At 37.2% G+C, this 13,339-nt stretch overlaps 1 long non-coding RNA gene across 2 annotated transcripts in view; it reads right to left on the bottom strand.

Annotated features, from left to right (window-relative positions):
* Positions 1-1,151: 1,151 nt before the first annotated feature.
* The window catches only part of LOC138844402 (uncharacterized), a 162,710-nt gene continuing 150,522 nt past the window's right edge, over positions 1,152-13,339 (bottom strand). For both annotated transcript variants that reach the window (XR_016216193.1, XR_011380182.2), the window contains one exon: positions 1,152-1,519. This is a non-coding gene — a long non-coding RNA (uncharacterized LOC138844402). The remainder of the gene's footprint in view (positions 1,520-13,339) is intronic.

Genomic DNA, 13,339 nt, shown 5'->3' with positions numbered 1-13,339 from the left:
CAATAACAACAACAACAACAAAAAACTAGAGGAAATAACAATTTCATGGATTTTCTCCATTACAACCAAAACTACCTCCTAAATATGCCCAGAGAAAACTCAACTTGCTTATTTTCTCAGCCTTCCTAAAAATTTTGTCCAAATATATTCTAGTGGTCCATTTGTGTTTAAGCGCACATGAAGGATTGATTTTTTGCAGGAATCTCAGGGTAATTCCCTTTGAAAACAAAAACCAAAAGAAAGCCCTCTATAGTGTGCTTAATGATCTGTGAGACCGCCTTGTGAGTTCCAGGCTTTGTAGCATGGGTTTTGCAAAAAGAAGGCAACATGTATAGTGCTCAGTATTATCGTCAGATAGAAAATGAATTCTGCAGATTATTTAAAGCAGCTGGACAACTGTAGCCTCTCCACCTGAGGCCTCAGCAGGTTTCTAAGCCATGACAGCCGGGTAATGTGCCAACCGAGATTCAGGCTGACGAATACCAGAAATGAAGGACCTTTTTTTTTAAGCATGTACTTCCTCTCTTCCCAAAGGCAAATGCAACTTATTCTTCCAGTGTCTGTTGTTATGAGAAATAGTATACCCCTCTCTACAACCCTTACAAATAACATTTATATAAGAGAGTAAGCCAGTGTCTGATTGTATAGTTTCTGGTCTTTAGTCGAGCTATTTATCAGGCTTTAAACATTTTAGCTATAATACTGAAATCTAAAAATGTAATGCCCTAAAAGTTACAGAGGTTAAAAGACACTTAGGGAAGATTATACATAACTGCTTGTAGAACACAAGGAAATAAAAGTGATTGAGAGGTTTTTAACACTGGTACTTAGGATTTCTTTTGTTATTTTGTTAGAAAATTAATCATATTCTGCAGAAAGACTATAAAACATTAGTCTCTCATACTCTAATGAAATAAAATAATCTCTTCAGCACCTAGACAGGAACAATACAAAGTTATTCTAACTGTTCTCTTCCACAGTGTGGACAGAACAAGTCATTTTCTCTACATCAAAATTTGTTTACCTTTTTTAATTTCTTAAAACGAAGAAGGCCTTAAATAAGGAAGGTGCTTTGAAATGACATTTGTCCTTACAACAATATTGCTCAACCAAGAGAACAGTTTCACAGAATGGCCTGAAGTATTCACCACTTATCCAATTTCTTTTTTTTTTATTAAAGATTTATTTCATTTATTTGAAAGACAGAATTACAGAGAGAGGTAGAGACAGAGAGAGGTAGAGACAGAGAGAGAGGTATTCCATCCGCTGGTTTACTCCCCAAATGAATGTAATGGCTGAAGCTGTGCCGATCCAAAGCCAGGAACCAGGAACTTCTTTTGGGCCCAAGGATTTGGCCATCTCCTACTGCTATCCCAGTATAGCAGAGAGCTGGATTGGAAGAGGAGCAGCAGGGACTCGAACCAGTGCCCATATAGGATGCCGGCGCTTCAGGCCAGGGCTTTAACCTGCTGCGCCACAGTGCAGGCCCCTATCCAATTTCTTAACCACATGGCCCTTCCTGGGGAAGAATAAAAAATAAATTGTTATTGTCATTTACACTTTCTGTACTTCCATTATTTACCTCAGAATGAAGGCTTTTTGCAAAATTAAAATAAACTCTTTTTCCATAAGTTGTTAAAATATTTCCTTAAAGCTATCCTATGAATAACGATGCTAGGTGGTGTATCTCTAAATTTTCTAACCATGTTAGGTTTAAATTTAATCTATATGCATTCAGATGTATAAAATGTATGCTTAATTTTTTTTTTATTTATTTGAGAAGTAGAGAGGTAAAGGACACACAGACAGCTCCCATCTGCTGGTTCACTTTCTAAATGCCTTCAACAGCTGGGTCTGGGACAGGCCAAAGCCAGCAGCAGGAACTCAATTCAGGTTTTCCACATGGGTGGCAGAGACTCAACTACTTGAACCCTCACCTGTTGCCTCCAAGGGTGCAGGAACCTGGAAGCAGGAGCAGAGCTGGGACTTTAAATCAGGCACTGCACACTGGGACACAGGAATTTAAAGCTCCCATACCTCAAGTAGTGCCTGAACTGTTAGGCCAAACACAGGCCCCATGGTTTAAATTATGTTAAAAGATCATCAGTAACATATAAACAACTAATAACCCCATGTAAAAGAAAATCTTCATTGCAGAATCATGAAGCCAGGATTAAGTAGGGCATAGCATACAAAATGGTTTGTTTTTATTGTTCAGTGAAGCAAAGCTCACAATTGATGACTAGAATATCCTAAGGAAAACTCCCCTCACTGAAAGACTGTCTCTCTGCAGTTGGTATCACTTTTCTCCTTCTACTGACAGATGGCTGGGCTTTAGGCCTTCCTGGTGGGCTGGCACTAGCCTGTCCAACATTTCAAAAAAGAGACAATATTATTTTGACTATAAAGACTCCCACCAGAACATTTAGTTTTTCTATATATAAGAATAAAAAATATATACAGAAATACACAGGAACTGACTGTTTCTATATATACTATAAAAGCTGTATTCTTAGAGGTGCTATTCTAGGAGGTCCACAGAGCCAGCGCTTCTTGCTGTTCCACTGAAGTGTGTAGGAGCTCAGCTACAGGCAGTTTCCACAGCTGTGCCTCAGCGTGACCGTGCATAAAGCAACCGAGCAAGAGGGGGCATTACCCACAAAGCCCAGTGTCATGGGTCCAAACGATGCCTCCTAAATTTTTGAACATCTTTCTTCATTTTCCAGGTGTAAGCATGAATGCAATATTCTTCCATTATGGTATAAGATGTAATCTTACATATATGGGAATTATTTTGCTTTTTATTATTTATTTATTTTATAAGATTGTAGAACAATAGCATTTCTTTTTTGTGTTGTTTGGAGAGGCAGAGAGAGAGAAAGAGGGAGTGAATGAGAGACATGGAAAAGAGAGAGCTCCCATCCACTGCACCCCACCCCTAGCCCTGCTGCCAAATCCCCTCAACTGCCAAGGTTGGGTCAGGCTGAAAGCCCAAGCTAGGAGCCAGAAAATCACTCCAAGCCTCCCTCAAAGGAGGAACTCAATTACTTAGCCATCACCTGCTGTCCCCCAGGGTTCACATCAGCTGGAAGCCAGAACTGGGAGCAGAGCTGGGACCTGAAGCAAGACACTCCAAAATGGGACATGGGTGTCTTAATTTGCATCTTAACTGTTAGGCCAAATACACACCCTGACTTTACTTCTAAGTGTTGCTCACAAAAAATAAACTGAAATGCTGATTTGGGAGAAAGGAGTAGGGTATTTTACATGATGTTACACGAGACAAAATTTCCCACAAATGCTCCACATGATAATTGAACTTGAAGGTAATACAGCCATTTTAACATGCTACTAAAAATCAGAATTCTGTAAAATCCAATGGAGATAAATTCCTTCTATAAGTTAACATCTTCTCAGATGGCACTTTTCTCCAGCGAAGCCAGCTTGTCATAATAATGTTAAATTTAAAGGTGCTTGGAAAACCCCCCTTGGCACACACTGCACCTTTGTCCCATTAAAATATGTGAATGCATGGAACAAGGGAAAAAAAAACATCAAAAAAGAGTTCTGATAATCATTCTGCTTCTATAATCAGGAGAAAATATTCATTGCAAGGTCAAAGAAATCAGAGCAGAAGAAAAAATCCGTGGCTGAACCCTGTCACACCACTAGGAAAGGGCAGACCTGCCTTCCAACAATCAGTAGATGAGACGTTTCTATTCTCTATCTTCACCCTCGATCAGAAAACAAAGTACACTAATCAGAAAACTAAGTATCCATCTTTTTTATCAAATGGGTAAATAGGAGAAGTGAAATTATCATTGTTCTTGTTTCCAATGCTGAATCTCATATCTAAATGGAAATTGCAAATACCAAAATACAGACTAGAAAGATGTGCGTGCAGGTGAAGTATGGCTATGATCCTAAGAATCAAAAGAAAACTCAAAATCAATGACCTCATGAACAACAATAAAGCAGATTAAAAAAAACCAATGAAGGTGCCAGTGCTGTGGCGCAGTGGGCAAAGCTGCTGCCTGCGCTAGTTCTATTCCCAGCTGCTCCACTTCCGATTCAGCTCTTTGCTATAGCCTGGGAAAGCAGTGGAAGTCCTTGGGTCCCTGCATCTGTGTAGGAAACCCGGAAGAAGCTCCTGGCTCCTGGCTTCGGATCAGCTCAGTTCTGGCCATTGTAGTCATTTGGAGAGTGAACCAGTGGAATGAAAGACTTCTCTTTCTGGCCCTCTCTCTGCAACTCTGTCTTTCAAATAAATAAAAATAATTATATATATTTATTTATTTATTCAGACCCTAATCACTTTTCACCAGACAGACCAAACAACCTCACCTCATACCTGGATTACTAGATCTGCTAAAACATTTCCCCTTACCCTGCCTGTCTCTTTTATAGCCTCCTCTTCACACTTTAGTCAGTGTGGTTCTATAGAAAATATAAGTCAGATGTTGTTAGGTGCCTTTTCCATACCTTAAAATTCTTTCCCACTTCAGAGCAAAAGTCAAAATCCTACAGTGGCCACAGGACTCTATATAAGCTGACTGACATGCTTGCTCTCATTTGCTACTCTTGCTCACACTCACTCTATGCCTTGCACTTGCCAGTCTGGGGTCTACTCCAGACTCAAAGACCTTGTGTATGATGAATTTTTGCCTAGAATACTCTTTCTCCATATAACCACATAGCTCTCTCCAATATCCACTGAGGACAGGTCTGAAGCTGTCCACATAAGCCATATGAACAGCGATCATTAAAGTCAAGGAGAGTGCAACCCACATAACTGCACATATTTCCAATTACTCTCTCATCTCCTTCTGGGTTTCTGCTCAGTTGTCACTTACTCAGGTAAGCATTGCTTTTTTAAAAAAGAGATTTATTTATTTATTTATTCATTCATTCATTCATTCATTCATTCATTTTAGAGGCAGAGAGACAGACAGAGAGACAGAGAGAGACAGAGACAGAGAGAGCTCTTCCATCTGCTGGTTCACTCTCCAGATGGCTGCAACAGCCAGGACTAGGCTAGGCTGAGGCCAGAAGCCAGGAGCTTCTTCTGGTTCTCCCACATGGGTGCAGGGGCTCAAGCACTTGAGCCTTCCTCCACTGCTTTCCCAGACTATAAGCAAGGAGCTAGATCAGAAATGGAACAACCAGGACTTGAACTGGCACCCATTTGGAATGTTGGTGCTGCAGGCAGAAGCTTAACCTACTATGCCACAGCACTGGCCCCAAGAAAGCATCCCTTGACTGACCTATTTGAAGTTGCAATATTCCTTCAGAAATCTCCACCTCCTTCTCTGTATTATTTTTCTCCACATCATTTATCACCATGTGACATCCTATAATATTTCATTTACAGTAGACATCATTAATTGTAAGTCTCAGCACTTTAAAAATATTCTACCAAAAAAGACATGGCCAATTAAACTATGATATATCATCAGTTGTAAGAGGTATCCTGGTTTTAAGTATGTTAAATTGTTTGGGAAAAATGTATTTCTTTAAATCAAGAAAATATCATCATTTACTTATTGTTTTCCCCATTAGGACTAAGCTCCAGGAAGGTGATTCATCATTGCTTACAAGTTGAACAGTGTCTAGAGAAACATGATAAGTATTCAATAAATGGTCCTGGGTTGCAGCTTTTGGTCTAACAGTTACATCACTGGTTGGGACATCCACATTTCAAGTATTTGGGTTCCCTCCCCAGATGAGAGCTCCAGTATGAGTTCCAAGATCCTGGCTTCAGCCTGGCCTACTCCTGACTGTCGTAAGCATTTGGAAATGAACTAGATGATGAGATTCTCTCTCTCTCTCTTTTCTCTCCCCTGCCATATATATATACACACACACACACACACACACACACACACATACATATATATGTATCTTGATCAAGTAAGATTGGTTTAAATTATTCATTTTATTATAGGTAAAATTTACTTATTAAAATTTTATTTACTTATATTCATGTTATTTGAAGGAGAGAGAGAGAGAGAGAGATTATCTATGCACTGCTTCACTTCCACAAATGGCTAAAACAGTTAGGGTTCTGCCAGGTAAAAGGTGAGAGCCAAGATCTCAGTCTCAGTTTCCCACATGGGTAGTAGGGACCCAGGTTCCTGAGCTATCATCTGCTGCCTCCCAGGGTGTACATTAGCAGAAAGCTGGTATCCAAAATGGAGATAGGACCTGAACCCAGGCACTCAAGTGTGTCCTAACTTTGCATCAAATGTTCACCCTGCAAATTATGGTTTAACCAGTGAAAGTTAGAAAATAAAATAAGCAACAAGGAAAAATAAAAATAAAATTTATGAAATATATCAGATATTACTACATATAACTAATTTAAACCTCTATATTAAAAAAGAATCAAATATTTTATATTTTATCATTAATAGATAAAAAAATACTTTTATTCACCTTCAATAACAGTAGGTTTTACAATTTCACTTATTTTTTTTACCTTTTGTGATATAAACTATCCTTTTGTAAGTTTTTCACATTAGTATTGAAGGCATATATAAATTTTAATGTGATTAGCTTAAAGATACATTCTAACTAAATATAACCAACACAGGCCAACAAAAGACCTTCTAAAGAGAAAGAAACAGAAAGCTTACAAATAAAATATAGAATAATAAATAAGAGAATAAAAATAACAACAAAATAAACCCAAGGGTAAAGCAAAATTAAAAAAAAAAAAGCTAAGGGCAGATATTATTCAGAATACAACAAAACAATGGAATAAAAAAGAAGTAGTTTTTTGTATCAAAGAAATGAAATAGATAAATATAACAGGCGAGCGTTTAGGTAGTGATTAAGATGCCAGTTCAGACACACATCCAGCATCAGACTAAGCTAAGTTTGATGCCTAACTCCAGTTCTTAACTCCAGCTTCCTGATAATGCAGACCCCAGGAAGCAGCAGGTGACCTCTCAAGCAGCTGGGGGCCTGCCATCCATGTGAAGAATGTGGATTGAGTTCCTGGTTCCTGGCTTCTGCCCAACCAGTCCCAGCCACTGGGGGCATGTGGAGACAGCCAGTGGATGACAGTATGCTTTCTTTCTATCTGTCTCTTTTTCTCTTAGACTCTCAAATAAATTTTTTTTAAAAATTGCAAAGTAATAGAAAAAGTCAAATACCTAGAATTACTGGATATAATTACTATATCACTATATAAATAAAATAATTACTGGGTATAATTATATGTGAAACAGATGATAAATCAATTCTCAAACTGAAAACCTGGGACAGGGACAAAGATCTCTTCTTTTTTACATCATGGCAGATTAGATCCACTGATTCACACAACTAAAATGCTAGAACCATATAAAGAAAATATTTTAACACGTTTTCCCACTGGCTCAAAAGCAAAAAATCTGCAGGTCCTCAAAACTCATTTTAAACTGGAATCCTAAAAGAAACTGACATCTAAACTGGCTGTTACCCTAAGAATTTTTGCTGTTTCCTGAGAATTTCTCAACCTCACTTCAGTTCTGCATATAGTGAAGTTGTGGGCCTACTTGAACCTAATAAAAGATTGTATTTAAATTCTGACCTCACAAGCCATCTCTCCATGTAATAATGCATTTAATGAATTTAAAACAAATCCCTATTTCTAACTCTGTAGCATGTCTTAGCTTTTTAAAATATTTGTTTTATTTATTTGAAAAACAGAGTGACAGAGAAAGAGGGAGAGACGAGACAGAGACAGAACTTCTAGGTGCTAGTTCACTCCCCAAATGGCCACAATGACTGGGGCTGGACTGGGCTGAAGCCTTAGCAGGGAGCTGGAGCCTAAGCAGAGCAGCTGGCATTGCGACTGGCATTCTGATATGGAAGACTGGCACTGCTGGTGGTGGCTTAACCTGCGGAACCTCAATGTCAGCCTGGTACATCTTATTTTTATATTTTACTTTTTAAAAACGATTTATTCATTTATTGGCAAGAGGCAGGGAGGGAGAGGGAGAGACTCCCTCTACTGGGTTCATTCTCCAGATGTCTACAACAGCTGGGACGGGATGAACTGAAGTTGTGAAACAAGAGCTCAATCACTAGAGCCATCAGCACTGTTTCCCAGGTTCTGCACTAGGAGGAAGTTGGAGTCAGGAACCAGAGTTGTTTAAATAGGTACTCCCATGTGAGATATGGTCATGTTAACTGATGGTCTAGACCACCACTCTTACATTCTTCTTTATAGATTTTTATATTTATATTCTTATACTTTACTTATCTTCTAACTTTTCTATGTAAGAGAACATTTATTTTATAATTTAGAAAAAAACATTTAAATAGTACTTAAGTTGTTTCAGAGAAAAAAGAAACTAGGCATTGAGAGTTGATCATCGGCCATGCCAGTGATATCCCCCTTCTTTTTGGGTTCCTGATTTTCCTTCAGGAACCCTCCTTCTCCACTCGTAGTATAACTACTTCAGTATAAATGATTGCCATCTCCAGTGCTTTCAGCATCACATCCCCTTGGCCACAGGATGGGAACCAATCACACACTATCAAAGTTTGTCCCCAAATTTTGCAGGGATGATCAGTAGAAAGACACTCATTTTTGCCAAGAGACCAGGATGCCAATCTGGAGCCACTGTAAGTCATCTTGTACCATAGAAGGAGAGCCCTCCTGACAATGAAGTCAAAACAAGAAAAGAAGAGCTAAGAGGTAGAGAAAAAGAAAGAGCTAATAGCATTTGAGCTCCTGGATTCTGTTGCATCTAAACGAAAACTTGTCTGGACAGCCCATAAATGTATGCCAAAAAGTCTCCTATATTCCTTAAAATAGGAATTGATGGACTAGTTTTCTGCTATAGGGCTGCTATTCAACCAGCATACACCTATACAGGCATGCCATTTATTTATGAACAATTTTGATGGGTTGATGTCCATTTTTGGACATTCTGATTGTTTGCTACCCAGGTCTTTCTGATTGTTAAATTTTTTAAACATTACCACTGCTTTGAATCAAGCAAGTGTGGGGTGAGGAAGAGGGGGCATTTGTCTTACATGTCAGTTTACCAGTGGATGCCTACATCCCACACTGGAGTCCCTGAATTCAATTCCCAGTTCCAGCTCCTGATTCCAGGTTCCTGCTGATGCAGACCCTAGGAGGAGTGCATGAGGTCTCAGTAGTTGGGTTTCTGCTACTCTGGTGAGGGACCTGCATGAGTCCCCAGCTCCTGGTGTTTGTTCCTCTGCTATTCCAGGCACTTGGGAAGTGAACCACCAGATGAGAGCTCTCTAACTGCCTCTGTGTGTCTCTCTCAACTAAGTAATAATTTTAAAACACAGTTTGAATAAAAAGGTAGAATTTAGAAGCATGAATATATCAAGAGTAAGGATAATGTTTATGTTGAGAAGAAGAGATTGATCAAGGACAAAAATCAATATAGTCACAAAACTGTAGGAATTTTACTATCGAGTTATAAAAAGACACCAACTATCTTCTTAGCATGAGCAAATTATTTGCCCTCCTGAAGTATGTTTCCTCTTTCACTACATGTGCATTCAAAATGGCTATCTTGCTTATCTTATAGAATTACAAGTATTAAATGGAATATCATCTATAAAAATATTCTGTAGAAACTACCTGTGTGAGGAAATAATAAAAGCAAATAAGTGCTTCATAAGTATATTGTACTGCAAATAAGTTTTAGATCTGATGTTGAAGTTATTCCTCATTGTTTTGAAAGTACAATATCAATTCAGTTTCCACAGTAGAAAAGAGATACTTTATCATTATAGATGATAGTAGCATTTTCACATTTATTGTCCTTAAAATAATTTTATTGTAATTTTTGTTTGTGCATTTTTTATTCTTCTCTCATTATTCTGTAATACCAAACAAAAAGTATTCAAATGTACTTCTACCACCATCCCCTTTTTAAAAAAAAATCAAATTCTCTGAGCCACAATATGTTTCAATATTATTTGCTAAATTGAACAAAGAGATATCTTTCTTTATACTTTAAATTTAATAGCTACTTGGTTATTCTTTGAGTGGAATGAATATGTGTTTTTCTTAGTTAAAATGTGGCTCATTCTTGTAGAAATTTTTAAGTATGCACATAAAATGTAAAAAATAATTGTGATCTCCATATCCAGAAATAATGACTAATGTCTTCTAAAAACGTGGAGAGACAGTGCATGGCCTGTGGTATTATGTCCTTTTTGTACTTAAAGCAAACTTCCATATTATTATTATAAGGGAGTCTATGAATCATATCCTAATGCAGCACTGATTACCATCACTGTTTCCACTTAACCCAGAACGCATACCAGTGGGGAAAAAGAGACCATCTCTCATGCCAAAGGGTCAATCACACCAGCAGTTCCTAGTCTCCATCAACGCTTTTTATGTCATTTGATATAAAATATGAAGAGTAATGGTATAGGAAAAAAGGTACTAAGTTCTTACATTTTGACCACCCATTACATAAGCACAATTATAATGCCTGTTTTAACTTCAGGAAGATTAAAAAAAAAAAAAAAGCCAAACAAAGCATGTCTCCTAGCAGTTGTATGCCCCAAAACTACCAGTTTGAATAGCAATAATCCTTACTTAACAATTATTTACAATAAATCTTAGTTATTGTGACTTACCACATAAAAATTTCTTAGTAATAAACAGACCAAAAATTATTTAAACTAACTTTTTTAAGGAATTAGTATCATTTTTGCTTCATCTGGTGGTAAAGTGTGAGAAAAACCTGAATATCATTAACTTTATGTTGGGTTTACAGTTGAATCAGAAGTATAAGTATAGTGTCTGTGAAATTTGATAAAGTTCTAGTGGGACAAATCTAGAGCTCTTAAAGTCTAAGTTGTTTGACTCTATGTAAATGCTGTATGTCCACCATGTCTTTCAAGGATAATATTCATTATTTTAATTTAAGCTACATTGGTTAATTTAGGAAACACTGCAACTCATTATATTAATGCAGCAACATTTAGTTATATTTTGAGCCAGAAATCATTAGGGCACTGCTAGTGACATCTAGGTGTAGGTTTATGCCTCTTCTTATTGAGTGTTTATGTTGAGTCACTTTCCTGAATAACATGGTCAAGCAAACGGCTTCTCTGTTCTCCTTCAGACTAAATATGTCTCTGGCAAGGTCATCAGATGCTAACAACTCCTGGCCAACTGCATGAAAGACTTTTACAGAGGCTACAGTTTGTTCAATGAAAGCTTTCTCAAATTGATTTTATAAGTCCTCTTCAATTTTTAAAGCAAAATCAATTTTAGTCCTTAAAAGTTACTAAATCAGATATTCAGAAACATAGACAACATAAGGAAGAACTTGGCTTAGTTAATAATTAGCTGTTTAACAACTTTGAGCTTTAGTTTCCTCGTTGGTTAGATAACAGAGATAATATTACCTTTCTCACAGCATGAAAATTAAATGAGCTACCTGTATGGAATTTCACTGAACAATATTTCAGTTATGCAAGTGGCATTGATGAATACTAATGGTCCAACAGGCATGCAGGCACGACAAACTCTTCATTCCATTTCCTAACATGTTCTCATGGCTAGTTTATGGACAGGTAAACATACAATATGGTAAAATTAAATTTATCTGTGGTCCATTAATCCATTAACAAATATAATATATAGACATGAAAAATAAAACCACACACTAATTGTAAATTGTTGGTCAGGTAGATAAATGGCATGTAAAGTTTCATGTTTGCCATTTCTCTTGCTTTAGAAAACATTTAGTATTTCAAGAAATAGTACCACAAATAAAAAGAGATATATTGATCAATTTCTATAATCTTCTCTGAAATAAAAAAAGGAGAAAAAAAAGTTATAGTAAATTCCAAAAAAACCCCAAGTATTTTAATATTTATATTATTATTATAATAATTCTCATAATTTGAAAGCTTCAGGAAATGTTTCACTTTATAAATATCACTCTTATATCTGGTCTAGAAGTCAGAATCTATTACTCGCCATGTGAACTTATGCAACTTATTGCTTACTTGAGCCTATCTCCTCTTTTGTCAGCTGAGAGTATAAACTGTTCTTTTTCAGTTTTATAATGAACATGATGAGTCTATGATACTATTACCAAGTGTCATTACGTAGATGTGATTTGCACTACTAAACATTGGTACTATACGTTTCCAATGATCCCTTGTTGCTACTCAACAATCCTGGTAAGCACCTGTTAGTATAGTTGGCACCTAACCAGTCTCAATCCCCCAAACAACCGTACCATCTACATTAGGCAAATGTGGATCCAAACTGATGCCTCACATAGTGACAGGCCAACTCCTAGTAGCTGGCTTATAAGGAACAAGAAGCATCATGGTGATCACTCAGGATAGTTTTGGTAGAGCTTCCTCATGTACACTGATGATGAATATCATCATTTAGAAGCATTTCCTTTCTACATTTTCATTCATCTATCATTTTTTCATATATGTAAACCAAAAACTGGAAATATTCAGTAATGCCATATTTTAAAAAAGTTGATAACATATCCATTATTGTTAATTAAATTCCATCTCCTTATTTTGCTTGTCTAAGATTTCGCTAAATGGCCTAAATGCTAAAATTGAACGCTTGGTCCTGACAGTAGGGCCATTTCACAGTAATGGTGAAATAGAGAAAATATGTTAAAATTAGAATAAGCTAAAGAAAGAATGATACACTCTGACCAAGGTGGGAAAATTAGCTGAAGTATCTGCCAAGGGAAAATGGGAAGTTCTAAGATACCAGATGTCTCTGTGGGTTCCAAATTTGGACTCCTCTGTCGCCTTTTAAATCTTCCCTCTGAAGTATCAAGTCTTACAATGCATGTGGTTTGGCATATGGGTTGTTATTTTGCATTTCTAGACTCTGAGTCTGCCTTTTCAATCAATATGTATTTTGTTCAGTTCTATGGCATCTTGGGATATATGGGTTTCAATAAAATGAGTCAAAGAAAAAAATGATTTGTTATCTTTGTTGTCTTTGCCAGACAAGCTGCAGAGCCCAAGGAACTATAACTGCTGTTTTCCTTTTCTTGACATGGGTCTTTCTGAGTGCTTTCTCTGTGGATGAATAGAATATACCATTGGGCCCACATGTCAAAAGTGCTTTACTTTAAAAAAAAAAAAGATTTATTTATTCATTTGAAAGTCAGAGTTACAGACAGAGAGAGAGAGAGAGAGAGAGAGAGAGAGAGAGAGAAAGAGAGGGAGAGGGAGAGAGAGACAGAGATCTTACATTTGCTGCTTCACTCCACAGATGGCCACAATGGCCAGGGCTGGGCCAAGCTGAAGCCAGAAGCCAAGAGCCAGGAGCTTCATCCTGGTCCCCCATGTGGAT

This window comes from Oryctolagus cuniculus, chromosome 11, assembly GCF_051225735.1.
Source record: "Oryctolagus cuniculus isolate XC-2025 breed Fujian yellow rabbit chromosome 11, ASM5122573v1, whole genome shotgun sequence".
NCBI lineage: Eukaryota > Metazoa > Chordata > Mammalia > Lagomorpha > Leporidae > Oryctolagus > Oryctolagus cuniculus.
Note: the sequence above shows the minus strand (reverse complement) of the source record. Positions and strands in the feature narration are given on the sequence as shown.